The following is a 15,676-nucleotide window of genomic DNA, read 5'->3' as shown; positions in this document are numbered from 1 at the left end:
TGAAGTGTGAAAGGGACTCTGAATTTCAAAATCTAAGTGTTCTTGGTAGCATGAGTTCACTACTAGAAGAATCTAGAACAGTGGTTCTCAACTTCCCTAATACTATGACACATTACCTATGTGGTGACACCCAACCATAAAATTATTTTTGTTGCCACTTCATAACTGTAACTTTGCTACTGTTATGAATCATAATGTAAATATCTGTGTTTTCCAATGATCTTGGGCAAAACCTGAGAAAGAATAGCTTGCCACCCACAGTGGTTTTGATCCATAGTTTGAGAACCACTACTGTAAAAGAAAGCAACTTTTGAACCAATAAGAAACAGAAGTTCCATCTTATGTGATGTCTTTTGAATTACACACATAATTTTAAAAAGTTAAATAGTGAAATCCACGTATATAGTTAAAATACTGCAAGAATCACAGGCCAAAACTGAAGTCAGCATACTTTCCAATATATTAAACCCTTACACTATGAGAAGCTTTGTCAGTCAATCAACTTTCAAAAAGAAAATTAGGAAGCTATCCCTTATATATCCCTCGACTCTAACTCTATTTTGACTTCTTTAAGAAGTAATCCATCCCATCATCCCATAATCCCATCATCATCCCATCATCTCTCTTGATCACTCTTCTGAAGCAGAGAAAGTCACCACTAACTTAGTACAGTAACAACGTACATGTCTCTTTCTTACCTGTGTCTTGTGTTGAGCTTAGCCAATTCAGTGTCCCAAATAAATGATTCTGTAATGCCAGACTTATCATGCTCTATCCCAGGTTCAAATTGGCAGTGTAAATGTTTTGAATGACAAAATGGTCACATATCTCCCATTATTAGTTGGAGAAAGAAAAATAAATCCAGTATGAAGTGATGGGAGATAAGCAGGTCTTAATTTCAGGTTTAAAGTTTTCCATCTTGTATTAGTGTTTGTGTGTTCAAATGCACATGTGCGTGCACACACACACACATACTTGTGTACACACACATTGTCACTGACCTTTCTTCTCAAACAAGAAAGACACCAAGCATATTTATTCACATGGAAACATTAGTACCACCATTCTTAGCCATTCCTGGAACATTGGTTTTTTAGTTTTACCAATTTGTATAAAACAATAATTTATACAGAAAAATTCATTTCAAAACATAGACCCTCAAGCATCATAGAATTGAGTTGGATGAATATTCTAAAAGTTGAGGCTTGGCCCTTTAGAGAATACTGCTTTTACATTTTGTATGTGCTGTGAGAGGCACTGTTTTCAGAGAAGCTGCTATAAAATTCACCATGACTGAAACATGCAAATCAGACAGAATGCTTGCTGGAGGGTAAGTCATAGCAATGCCATTGAAAAAGCCTGGGTATGCATAACTCATCAGTGACATCTTGAGCTCAGTTAATCAATTCCTATTTGAAATAAATGCATCTGCTTGTATTTCAAAAAGCTGGATTCACAGAACCGTGACTAAGATATTTCATAGATGCTCCGCAAGGACTTAAAGACAAAACGATAGGAAATTTACTGAATCCATACTGCTAACCTGGAAAAAGGTTAAGCAAACTTCAGAGGCTTCTTGATTCTCTCGCATAGTCTGCAATTTGCAGCAGTGTTCTAAATTTGTACACTAATTCCTGAAGATATGATTCATTGCTGTGATGTCTGCATTAGAGCAATAAGTAGTGATAATTTCAGTCTTCAAAAAGTAACATATCTCATAACTGCATCCCATGCTGAAGAGTTCCTTCTAAATATTTTAGAAGCATAGATTCTCTGCTAAAGAAAAAGCTAAACAAATCTGTCTGACAAACAATGGAGAATTTGAATATTTTTTATTTAGAAGGAGGCATTATGGAATGTGGATTGTAAGTACACACAGAACTCCTAAGGGATACTGATGACATCTTTACTTCAGATCCTTTCTCCACTAAATCATCGATAATGGAGACCTCAGGCATTGTGGAGTAAACCCTGAAGCTCTCTGCTCAGAGTCTAAGGGGTATCATTTCAATGGTTCTGTTAACAAGAGGAGTGAAACTCACACCATTATTTGACTTGCTTAAAAGGCACCTTTTCATGTTTTAAACTCTCCTGTCTCACATATTTGCAATTATTTGGCCCTCAGCATTCTCCTTGAAACTGTCCTCTTCTTCCCATTTCTCCTCTTGTTCCTGTTGACATTTTTTACTCTATAGCTCCTAGCTATCCCTCAACCACAAAGATAGTTGAAGTAACATCCAAAAATACCAGCTCCCAGGAGCTGTTAGTTCTGTGCTTAGAGTATAAAACGGGTCTCAAGCCTGGGTAATAACTGAATTCATGAATCTCAATTCCCAGATGACATTAATAGCAGCATAGAGCAGGAAGCAGAGTTATGTTAATTTCTGCAGGTAATGCGTGAAAGCAGATAGGGAACGCTTGAAAGGTCAACATCTGCTGTCATGCACGAGTGTCGCAAAATGTGATTGGCCAGTAAATGTCAACACTGTGTTCTAAAATCTACATGCCACCCTTTCAATTTAATCTTAGCTTGCAGCCCAGCTAACAATCATGCAGCATGTTTCAAAAGCCCTTGAATTTTAAAATGGAATTGTATGATTGCATTCCCATGGCAATAAGACACCTGTAAATTACAAACGTGTCATTTAATCAGCATAAATGTAGGGAGTTTGTGCAGCCACTGTGAATTTTTTTTCGTATCTATTTTCAAGGGAGGCTGAAGACCTCTTAATGATTATATACCATACTGCAGGTCGAACTGTTGCCATGGTATTATGTTCTTTTCTTTTACAGAGTGACTAGAATGCAGAGCAGATAATGAATCTAATTGATTGTCCTCTGCTCCACATAGATACGCTTTATTTTTCTCCCCTTTGTTTTCCTCCTCCTTTCTAACCAGATTGGATTCAAAGGCATATATTAGAACAGTGACAAGAATGACTGTCATATAGAACAACTTCCACATTATACAAAAGAATATATATATATATAATGATCTGCTTTGAAAAATGTCTGTAACAAAAAGGATATGCATAAAGACCAGAGGGGGAAAAATCACATTCAGCACACAGACTGTCAGATGTATTCACGAAGAGGGAAACAATAGGTTATTCCTTAAAAAAAGGCAATAGTCTATAGAGCCATAGCATCCTAAGGTATGCAAGATATTATTTCATTAGCTTTCTATTAAATCAGTGAATCTCAGATATTCATAAATATTTGTACTGAATTTATTAGCCCCATATATAATAAGTAACTGGGGTCAACATCAATGTCAACTATTATTAACATGCCCTTGCCAATTGAAAGGCTTAAACCATACAGCTTAGGTGCTATAGGATGGCTCAGCAGTTAAGAGTTGAAATTTTTCTTGCAGAGGACCAAAGTTAGGCTTCCAATACCTAGGTCAGCTTGTAACTACAACTTCAGTGGTGATTCCAGATCAGTGACCATACTTGTACTCAGGGGCACTTAGTCACACACAGACATATAATCAAAAATGATAAAATAAAAATTCCTGTACATTTCAGTATGCTATTTTATTGAGATAATCTATCTAAATTGATAAAAAATAGATGTTAGGCAGAGACATTTTATCTTTAGTAATTATTTTAGTCAGACTCATAATTACCCTTAGATTACATGGGTTTTCCCATATAGAACATTTACATTTGTAGAAGTAAAGTATTAGGGACCCAGTCCTGAAGAATTTGCTACTGAAGAATTTCTGCATTAAAATTCTGTAAATGAAATGTATGTAGTCACTAAGGAACTTGCCCTGATTCACACATTGGAAAAAGACCCTGACTGGAGTGTACCTTCCTTGCCTGTTCATTCTATTATTTAACTTTTGAGTGAGGTTCTTCATAGAACAAACGACAGTAATGCATAAACTTAAAAAGTGGAGTCTTCCACTTTCCCTCAAAAGGAATAAGGTACGGAATAATCTGTTTAGATTCTACTAAGAACCCATGCTTTACATAAGAACACCAACAATGTGCTCCCACTTAATATGTTAAAATAGCTGTTTTCATAACTTTGTATTTAAAATATACCTAGACTAATTGTAAAAAAGAAATAAACAAGGCTAGGTGTGGCTCTGTAGGAGATTTCAAATCCTTAAGTCAGAACGGGTCTGCCATGCACACTTACTTAGGAAATGTAATCAGTCTAAGAAACACAAAATAGGTAAGTTCAATTATCAAATGATAACCATGATTACAAAAGTGTAAAATATGTGACCACATCCTGTAGAGTGATACCTTGTTCAGCTTAGACACAGTGGGGAGTGTCTTGATCAGGTCTCACCATGGTGATAGAATAGAGTTCTTAAATCCTCATGGGAAGCCATACCCTCTCTGAGGAACTATAGAAGGTGGGGTGAGGGGACGTGGGGGGGCTGACAGGAGGGAGGGAGAACTTGAATTAATATGTAAAGTGAAAAATAAAATAAAATAAATACACATCCTAGTTGGGTAAAAAATGAATTTATCACTTTCTAGAAGCATGTAACTTTTTTCCTTTTTAGTGATAATATGCTATTGAAGGTGTGGTGGAGGTGGTGGCTAAAATTCCCAATGTTCATTTTGCTTAAATATTTCATAAGCACCAGGAGTATCAGCCACATTTTCTTCTTTCTGTCATAAACTAGTTAGGCAATTTCCAAAAATTCTAAGTTTAATATTCCATGTGTCATATATCCTGTTGCCCCCACAGGCAAGTGGGTCTCACAGATTGCTACCATGTTATATTTAATTCAAGACAGGCATGGCTTCCCCTCAACCTACACAATCAGCTACCTCCCTAATTCTTTTACAACCAAATTCTTTTACAACCAAACAATGGAAGCAAATGAATTTCAAATGATCTCTTATAAAACACAATGGCGAAGATAACTCCTGTGCCAAATGAAAAGCACGTTCCAAGTTATGGCATTACCAGAAGCCTCTATGGCATATTCCAGCAATTCTACTCTGGGAACATCATGAGACATTGAATGGTAATCATTATTTTTTGTTTTATTTTATTTTAGTGTTTGGCATGTCATTAAATTTTGTCTTTTTAAGGAGGAAAGTAGTATTATTGAAAAACAAGGAAATCTGCCAGACATTGAAATTGTCAAGTATAGCTTCCATATGTGATTCAGTGTTTACTCTATTAGCACACTATGAAACTTCATCTAGAATATTTTCACTGTGTTTCTTGCTGCAAACATCTTTATAGATGATCTTTCCTGTATCATCTTACCAGGATAAAATTCCAAAACACACAGCAGCAGCAGCATCAAAACTTGCTTCACACCTCATGACACTTTCCCTAAGATATCTGCATCTAAGAATTTCCCAGGAACCTCCCACTCACCATGTGCAGCATGTGAGTTCACATTTCCTTCTTTGTAATTTGTTTAATCACTATTTCTCTTAAGTCAAAAGATAAATTAACCTTTCTTCCATCTTCTATATTACCCTGCAAATAAAACAGCAGCAAATATGTCATCAAACTATATTAATGAATTTCTCTCTTGCTGTCTCTCTTTGATTTGCGCAATGCCAAATTGAGACACAAAATTGATAACAGGTATAGCAATGATGGTGCCAGTAATTTGACCCTTAACAATGAGATGAAATTTAAACCCTAACATAATAGCCTCATGTGCACAAAAAGAAAAATGAGTTTCAATTGAGAGCCAAAGCATCTAAAGCAATAAACTAAATGGAATAGATTATAAGTACATTAGATAACCATGCAAGACAATACATAGCCGGGTGAGATAACTCCTGTCTAAATCCCAGTACTCAGTCAGCAGCAACAAGAAGACCTCAAGTTCAAGCATTCAGAATTCTGTCAAAATATAGAAGACAAGAGAGAGAATGAGAAGGCTAATGTAAGTAAAACACAAAGTGCAGAAAAGGAAAGATAACTTGGATTCCTTTGAAATCACTTTTGAAGTTTTTAGCATCCTTTGTGGGTGTATGTCCTTAGGGCTGTAGTCAACACACAACAGAGATTCCTCCATACTCCTGTTTATAACTGCACTAGCTGGAACAAGACTACCAACAGATGAACTCTCTCTCTCTCACACACACACACACACACACACATAATTTCACTTGATCCTCACTATGAATCAAGTGTGATCAAATAAAAATGAACTCATGGCCTTTAAAGGGAATTTGAAATCTTTATAGTATGCCAAATATGTCAAATTCAATAATTTTGTAGTCAAATTCCTTCTTTACTCTTACATGTAAAATATAAAATTAGTATATACATATAGAAAATATGTGTTTGTATTAATATATGTGTGATTAGATAACACAAATAGAGAAGATAGCATCAGAGTTAGGAAAGATCTTCTAAAAGTTACAAAGAGATCAGAAAATGGAATAGAAATCTAAAGGATGACTAGATGAGGAAAAGAGACCAAGCAGAGAGGAATGAATGTAAACAAATTATAGTGATAAGTACGATGATATTAAAAAATTACCCATCACTGTATTTGCCAATCTAAGAAGTTAATGAAAAAGAAGTAGCCCTGAAGCATCTTGCTAATCTTAATCACTTAACGAACATCCACCACCCTTTTCTATCCTGACCATCAGGACAAGTACTAGGCAAAGCCATAACAATCTAAGTACATTTTGTTTTTCTCTTTGCCTACCTTAGTTTATGCTGCAGATAAAGTTTAGGACCATACATCTGCTGGCAAAATTTCTACTCACTACATTATGATCACAGGCTTCAATTTGTTTTCCTCCCATCCACCTTCCTTCCCTCTCCCCATGTCTTTCCCCAGCTGCCTCCCCATCCTGGCCTGCCAGCCTTTGTTTTCAATGTTCATGTATTTGGAACTCAACTGAAGTACATTTTTTTCCAAAGACTTTTATGTCCTTTACTGTTCTCCTATCCCAACTTCCTTTGTGTCTTCTGGGGCAATTTATCCTTACAAATGGCTAAATGGTATCTGCCTTAGAAGAAAACAACCAGTCATCTACATTCATAAAATAAATTTCATATTGCTGGAGAAAGTGCAATAATTAAAAAGTAGACAGGAAGTGGAATTTTTAAGCAAAAATTGTTTCTAGGAGCTCATATCATACAGGGAAATTATATTTATTTTTGCTACAAAGTCTATTGGCTACTGTATTGAAACACTGTCAAAATAGCAGTGTTCTAAAGCTAAGATTAGACACATTTGACAGTAAGAGCAGTCTGTCTAGTCACAGGGTAGAGCCACTAATTTAATCTATTTTTATATAAGGGCATGGGGCATTTAAAGTAGTGCCAGTTGAAGGGAATCATAGAAAAGTGAGTTCTTTTAATTTTTTCAATATAAAACTGCCATCATGAAATACGCATCTAGCATAAAGACAGAGGCACCAAACATAAGCTGGCGTAGATTACTTACTTTATATGGTTAAAAAGCACAATGTGACAGAATGACCTTTGTATTAAATATTTCAAAATTCATAAACTTATTACATGAGCTAAATTTGAATGTGGCCATATTTTTACTAATACAATGACATTTACACCTGCAGATCACAGGCTCTCATATACACCAAAAAAACATAAAGAACATACATAACTATACAAAAACCATGATGCCAGATTAAGAATTCACTGTGTGAATTGCTATATTTTCAAATATTCTGCCTTTGAGTAACAGTATCTGGAATCTTGCCCTATTTCTTCTCCTGCAAAGATCGAATGGGTCTAACTACTGGTGATAAGAACGAGAAGAGAAGCCAGAGAAGTCATTCTTGCCTTCAGGGATTCACCTGGCAAATTGCTGCTTAAAGAGTCCTGTCAATAAGTTAACTTCTTTACTGTCGGGAGCAATTCTCTCCTGCCGGGAAGATGGACAAGATGACCTAATAGATCTTTTCTCATCTCAAGATACAAAGTTTCTTGTGAAGAAGTGAGCTAGAGCATAAAAACAGTGTTTAAGTCTTGTCTGTAAAGTTCAAGCATTTTTAAAGTTTGTGTCTGTTTATATATTAGCCAACTGAAAACAACATTTATTTTCTTCTGCTTTCCCATGTACTTCTAGGGTTTGAAATAATGACAATGATTAAAATGTAGTTCCAGACTTAATAAAGAAATGTGACAACTCCTCTGGGGATTTTTTTTCCTTTTCATCATCTGTGATATTTCAAGCAGAAGCCTTCCATCCTTCCAGGTCTTTCATTGGTCACTCATCAGATAGTAATGGCAGAACAGTTAAAGACAAACATATCGAAACCAAATTGGGTTTTGTGCATCTCCTCCTACTCTTTACTTGTATTACAGGAGAGACATAACACTGCCCTTTTTCTGTGTTTAGTATACTTCCCACAGTTTTGGGGATACTAAGGGATTACAATGAGGATCAAGTTTGTATGTATGTATGAATGTATGTATGTATGAATGTATGTTTGTATGTATGTATGTATGCAGGTGTGTGTGTGCGTGCGTGCGTACATACGTGCATGTGTGTGTGTGTGTGTGTGTGAATAAAAATGCAAAGAAAGAAGGAGGGGAGGGTTTTGCAAGATTCCAAACTAAAAATTATAGTCAATTAATGACTTCTGGGAGAAGAAAGATTATCTTCTCCCAGGAATAAGTCCCCTTATTGGTTGTCCTATACAAAATGGGCAGCCTTGAAACCACATAAACACAAACAACAATGGTAGGCTCAACAGATATTGTGTGTGTGCGTGGGTACATGTGTGTGTGTGTGTGTGTGTGTGTGTGTGTGACAATAATACTAAAAGAAAAGGAGTCAGTCAAAGTAAGCATAGAGTATAAGAGGGGTTGTTTGGGGAATGGTAGCTGAGAAGTGTTAAGAAGGAGGCAGGTAAGGGAGGAAAATGGTGCAGTTCTATTTCAATTAATATCATATTAAAAATTAAAAAGGGAAAGGAAAAAGAACCCTTTAAGAAGCTTCAGGTTCCCACATTCAGATATCTGTTGTTATCCTTGATGAGTTAGAAGAGCAATGTTGTTTGAAAGAAGCAAGTTATCAAATCAAAGAAGATTTGGGGGCTCTACAGTGAAGTTATCTTGCATATGTAAAGAGGATATTTGCAGTGATTTCTAGAATGTCATAGTTGCAGGAGTTTCCTTGATGAAGATTTGTTCCATTTATACATTGTCTGCAATGAATCACAGACCTGTTCATACTTCACATAATTTAGATTGTTTACTACCAACACTGAACCCTTGCTTATCTGTGCCTTCCCCTCATTGTCTTCCATGGCACAGAACATACATGTCTCCTATGTACATCTTTGTGCTTAGACTCTGAAAAGGTCATGATCTAGACTTTCAGTTGCTTATGAATAGTAACAGCAGTTCCTTAGTCTTAGACATTCTCTCCATCTAGCAAGATGCTTGTTATGATGCAAGGTTATAATAAACTATTGTTGAATAAAAAATGCTGTACTTTTTTTGATTTCCAAATCTGCCTCATAAAAAGTGTCCAAATGACAACAAAGTAAAGTACTTTGTCCTCATACCTTTCATTATTGAAACCCGATAATACTAGTAGCATATAACCTACAAAGTTGGGAGTTTCTTTGTGTCTTATTTTGTTTTGTTTGAAATCTGGGATTTGTCTTTCAACTTTTCCATCTTTCACAGATTCAATATAAATCCCCATATTCAGTGTGAGTAAAATAGGGCCATAGTGAATCCATATAATTTGGTGCTATGAAATTAGTTTTTGAAATGACTAAATCAGAAATTTGTGTACTAAAGGACAAAGTCAAAGTCTTTCTATGTGTGCTTTATGGGGTGTAACATGTAGTGGATGTATAATCTGTATTGTCACTCCATTGCCTGTACTGTCAATAACAAAGAACATTACTGGAGATATTGTTTACTTGTTTGAAACCTAAGATTATAACAGCTTCCCTGCATTCTTTCATTGCATATTTTCCTTTACACTAAAGATTCAAAGTATGCTTTTCAGAATCATATGTTTCTACATTCTGTCTTTGGAAATGCCATAAATTTCCAAAAAGGAAGTGCTTACTTGAGAACATTGAGCTACAAATTCTCTATAGAGAAATTTATCTCCAACTCTGGTGTTGTAGAGAAATGCTTAAGAAACATGTTGCTATTATTCTTCTCCCTAAGGAAATACATTTGTAGGGACAACCACACAAAGTAATACCCTCTCACTTTCCTGCAGGGATACTGCATATCCTCCTTTTCAATCATTCACTGATTATTTAAACCTGTTTGCCCTATTGTTTGTTAAAAGGTGCACAGTTACAATGTGAGCACCAAGTGTTTCTCTATTACTCCCCCATTTCTTCTCATCAACTCAACTCAATATCCAATTCAACAGTGCAAAAGAAGCCTACTAAGGTCCTGAGATTAGCTGCCTTTCTTCTGTAAACAGAAGGTTTCTCTCTGAAAGCACCTTGCTTTGATACTGCATTGAAATAACTGGATGAGAAATTCCCAGGATGATCGGCTTATTAGTAACTCTCTTCAACTTTCCATCTTTGCCCCCATTCTTGCTGCTTCCCTGTTCATTCCTCCTCAATATTAACCACAGCAGAAGTGGGACATCTGCTCACAAAAACATTTAGATTGCTAATGATTCTTTTTAACATCTGTTGTACTGCTACAGAACAGTTGTTGTTTCTTTAAGGAGACTCAAGGGACAAGACCTATGTCACCTTAATAGTGGGTACTTTTTGAAAGTTGTAAGCCCTATACCTCTGGGAGCCATCCAGAAGTGGCACTGTGTACATACATAAACTTAATGCTTTTGGTTCGGCAGTTTTTTCTTTGTCTATTGTAGTCTTTTGATTATAGTACTTTGTGTCTGGTTGTTGTAATGTTTTACTTATCTTTTCACCTCAGTATTCATTGTAATTGCACTTTAAAAATAAAAGTTATTAAACACACAATGTATCCCATATCTCCCGTTGAATAGAATGTGAGCCTTTTATAAAAAATTCAAATAGACTTTGATACCAACAACTCAAACTATATGATAGTTCATAATCAAATGAATACAGGATATGGGCTGGGATTATGTTTCTATTTTCTATTCAGCCAAAATATTGCATTTATTCATACATACTTTACAAGAAAAAGAATAAAAATGATTTTTCACTATGTCTATCCAGATTATTCTGGAAATATAGTCCTATTCCCACAGTGCAAATACAAAAATGTTTGTCTCACATTCAGGGTATATGGGAAGAATTAACTGGTGAGGTAAGCTGTATTCATTTGTTAAGAAAATTGATCCTCTGTTAATTCAATGTAGTGGTGGTGTATCTGGAAGAATTTTTAGAAAGCCATGAGTAATCTAATATCAGAAAGGGAGCCAAAAACCAGGTGGAGGAAGAAGCTTTGCCCTGGCTCATTTTCCTTTCAGGTTTATGTTTTAGCAAACTGTAGTACCTTACAGGCTTTTCTCATTTCATTTTTATTTCTCAGTGGCACATTTGTACATGCATATGCTATAGATATAAAGCAGGTGATTTCTATCCTATTCCATAAATTTTTGCTATTCTCATTGTCTTTAATCTCTAAAAAACCATATTGCAACCTCTGGTGGTTGAATCAATTATGATGCTGGCAGAAAGTTTAAAAGAAAAGATCAATCAGTGTCTTTATAGGAAAACATATATCTATAAATTTTCTTTTACCTGGAATGACAAATCAACAATCTAAGATCCCTAAGATAAATACATATATTGGGAAATAATTTTCTTCTAATACTTTAGGGCAACTATTGTGGCTTTTAAAATAAATACGCTCATGAAAATTCAAGTTATATACAACAACAACGACAATTAAAGTAATTAAGCCTCTGGTTTCCTCCATTTTCACACTTTAGCTAAGCGTAGGTGTTGTATAAGTTCTCTGGTGTTTTAGATATTCTGCTGGTGAGGTTGTTTGAAAACTTAAATCACTTGTCTGTGAAACTAATGCAGTGACAGCTGTTGTAACTACGTTTCCTCTAGAATGTGTCAGGTAATTTCACGTCAATGCACAGAACTTAAGAACTATATGGTATTGGTTTCTTTTTCTTTGCCCTATATTTGGGAAGTAACATAATATTGCTCTTTAATGAGTATTTGAACTTAAAACACTGTAGTCAGTAGCTGCTCATTTGCATAAAATAAATGCTGTTTTTTAAAGGTTATATTTAACTCATATTTTATGTAAATTTGTACTTTTTCTGCATTCATCCGCATGTTAAAGTGTCATATCCCCTGGAACTGTAGTTGCAGACAGTTGTGATCTGCCATGTGGTTGCTGGGAATTTAACCCAGGTCTTATTAAAAAAACAGTCAGTGCTCTTAAATTTTGAGCCATATCTCCAGCCATAAATAAAAGCAGAACTTGAAGAGAATTTAGATGTATATATAGCACCTAACATCCTTTATTGAAAATATTTTTATTCCAGCAGTATATGGCAGATACTGAGAATATAATATTTTTCAGTTGCCTTTAATAATTGACTTGCTGTTTAATTATATGAAATGATATTTCTGTTTTTAGTACTTAAACACAGAGCAATTAAATATATGTTTTTCAAGTCTAAACTTAAAGATGTAAATAGGACATACTTATAGTCCTAGCATTCTGTAACATAAGGCAGAAGACCAAGAGTAAAGTCTAGCTTGATGTAGGTAGCAATATCTTCTCCCTAAACATTACATTCATATACATATCTAAATGCAATGATTATACATTTACATAAAAGCAAGTTTTAGGGAGAATATTTATTTGTGAATGAGTATATATATTTATATGAATGCAGTTATATTCATATAATTTCTTTATATACATTTATATTTATATGTTTCTGTCTCAAATGAATGTACGTCTTACTGTGTTATCTCTCCCCCATCAAGTTACACACACATTGTTCCAGTAACTGTGTTCCATGTTTCTTACATGCAAAGGAGTTTAATACTACTTTAGACTCTATCAATGTAGGCATGAGGTACATACATGGTGCAAATACATATGTGTAAAGAGAAGCCTTCCCCCCAGCCTGGTTCCAGAGCCACATCAGCCCCAAATAAACACACAGGAGGCTATATTAATTATGAAGCTATTGCCCTTGCTTTTTCTTGCTGGCTAGCTCTGGCTTAAGTATTTATCCCATAATTGTTAATCTAAGTATTTCCGGGCTTCTTATCCCTATGGCAGTTACATCTTGACTTCCTGTGTTTCTCCTACCCAGAGTCCTCCTGGACGCCTAGTCCCACCTTTCTTGCTTCCCAATTAATTTAATTAATGCTTGCTTTAGAGCTGGATTGGCTCTCCTGCTTTAAACCAAAGCATATTGTTAAAATACAATTCAGACTTTCTGTATTATATCAAAGAGCCATTGATATAAGACAGAAGAAAACAAAAGTAGGGACTGTCAGCTGTGTATACTTGGTTCTTTTTCTAAAATTCTAATCTCCATGTTTATTATCTTCCTTAGGGTTGCCTTTCCCACTATACATACATATAAAAGTTAAAAATTTCTGTGCTAACATTAATGTTTCAGTTTTCCAGAGAAAAGAGGATTTCCTGACAGCAATCTTCAACAGCTTCAGAAAGAGAATGTGGATTCACTTTCCTGACTCCGCCTGATTCGAATGGATGCATCTGAACTGCCCCACATCACTGACCCCACCTGACAAGCACCATCCTGAATCCAGCTTGGAACTACATCACTCGACACATCTCCAGACCAAGGAACTGATACAGTGCATCTTCTACAATCTGACCAGATCTTCAGATAAGAGCTTCAATCAAACTTAGAACTCCAATCAAGAATTTTAGTCAAGCATCTCCTGCCAAACAGAGACTTAAGACTCTTGTTACACTAACAATTTCTTCCCACAGGTCCCCATGATTGTCATCGTCCCACTTCAGCAGGAAGTAAATCTGAGAATTCCACGTCCCTTCTCCCTACTATTGATATTAGAGGATAGTTTACACCTGTTTGTGTTAATTTGCAATTATTTTAGGGTTGGGATTGGAAGGAGGTGTTCAGACTTAGGCATCCCTTTCAGATAAGTTTAGAATTTAGGTGGAATGGATATGTTTAGCTTAGGATAAGTAGATTATAACTTAATTATCACCCTTTATGTATATATTTTGCATATGTTGTATATGTTTGAGTTTGTATCAAATTTAAATCTTGTATTTAGACTAAAAGGGGAATTGTAGGAATGAACCCCACAAAGCTATCTGCCCATGAGGGTGGGGACAAGTAAATTAGCACAGGTAGACACATAAAAGGAAGTGAAAGGAAAAGGACCCTCTCTTTCTCTTGGAAGCCAGCCACACTTCTAACTCCTAGCTTGTGTAACGCTCTCTCTCTGGTAAATAAATATATTGTTTTCCCTATAGCATTGATTATCATCAATACATATGTACAAGATAAACACCCATATATACAGAAATAAAATACTTTTATTAATTAATTACAAAACACTCCCCTAAAGGATCCTATTTTATACTTGGATATGTTTTACTTTTTTTCCTGCACATCTTTATTTCCTCATCCCTACAGTGGCAAGATGAGGGCCTTTCAAACAGAATTAAAGATGGGTTTTGAGCCAACATGTGTTGGTGTTATAAATCAAGCCCTTGTGCTTTGGAAGAAATCCTAAGGTTCAAGCTATCTCTCCAGACCTCTATTTCATCATTTTAAGGCTTTCTCCATCCATCCTTCTCTTTCTTTCTCCCTTCTTTTCAGTTTATGAAATGTACTTAGATCTTGTAATTAACAAATCCCATCATGATGTCATAGACAGCTGTCAGTGAAGAGAAATAACAATTATTTTACTGCAATGAATCTTTGAATCAATGAATCTGTTAAGTTGGCACCGAAATATATATTGAATTTAGACAGAATCCATTAGTTGTTTTCTTCTTAATTTCTCTTTTTAAGAAATAGTTGATACTATTTTTTCAGTTACATTATCATAATCCATTCACTAAAATATTTAATTGATCAGGATTTTTCTTTTAACTTCCTTCCAATCCACTTTTCAGGTTACTTCTTTAAGAGAAAAAATAAAACTAAATGAGCCTGAGGCCTGATGGAAATAATGATACATATTATTGTTCTTAGAGAGATGTGAACATACCTTACTTGGGGCATCAACAGGAAACCAATGGTTGCACTAATGTCTAATTTGCTAAACCAATGAATTGTTGCATTTACTTACACAGAAAGGGTGAGATGCTACAGTGGCCTGAGTGACCCCCAATGCTGCATCACTATACAATTATACCCCATTATGATTGCTACTTCATGAAAGGTGCATACTGGAGATCCCTTTCTGCTAACATTCTTCCTTTTGTAATTTATTTCAGTATCTGTCAAGATCACTTGATGATGTGAGAAAACAGCAGGCGGTAATGGCTGAAACCTCAAGTGAAGGTTGTAGCATCTTCCCTTACTCCTTCTACTAGGGATTGTAAACAGTGTCATCACTATTATCATAGTCCTGGATACATTTGTAGTTCTCTTCTCATTTAGTTGTTATGGCTACTAAGGTAAAGCAGTGCAAATGATAAAGGGATGCTTGATAATACTGTAGCCAGAAAGGGGAAAGCATGCTGCATTTTTACTTGGTATCAGGTGTCAAAGAACGTGAAATAAGATGCATTCAAAAATATTTTCATATTGCAACATCCAAAATAATCT

The sequence above is a fragment of the Mesocricetus auratus genome, unplaced genomic scaffold (assembly GCF_017639785.1).
Source record: "Mesocricetus auratus isolate SY011 unplaced genomic scaffold, BCM_Maur_2.0 Super-Scaffold_15014, whole genome shotgun sequence".
In the NCBI taxonomy this organism is placed as follows: Eukaryota; Metazoa; Chordata; class Mammalia; order Rodentia; family Cricetidae; genus Mesocricetus; species Mesocricetus auratus.
The sequence above is the reverse complement of the archived record's forward strand: the minus strand, read 5'-3'. Positions refer to the sequence as shown.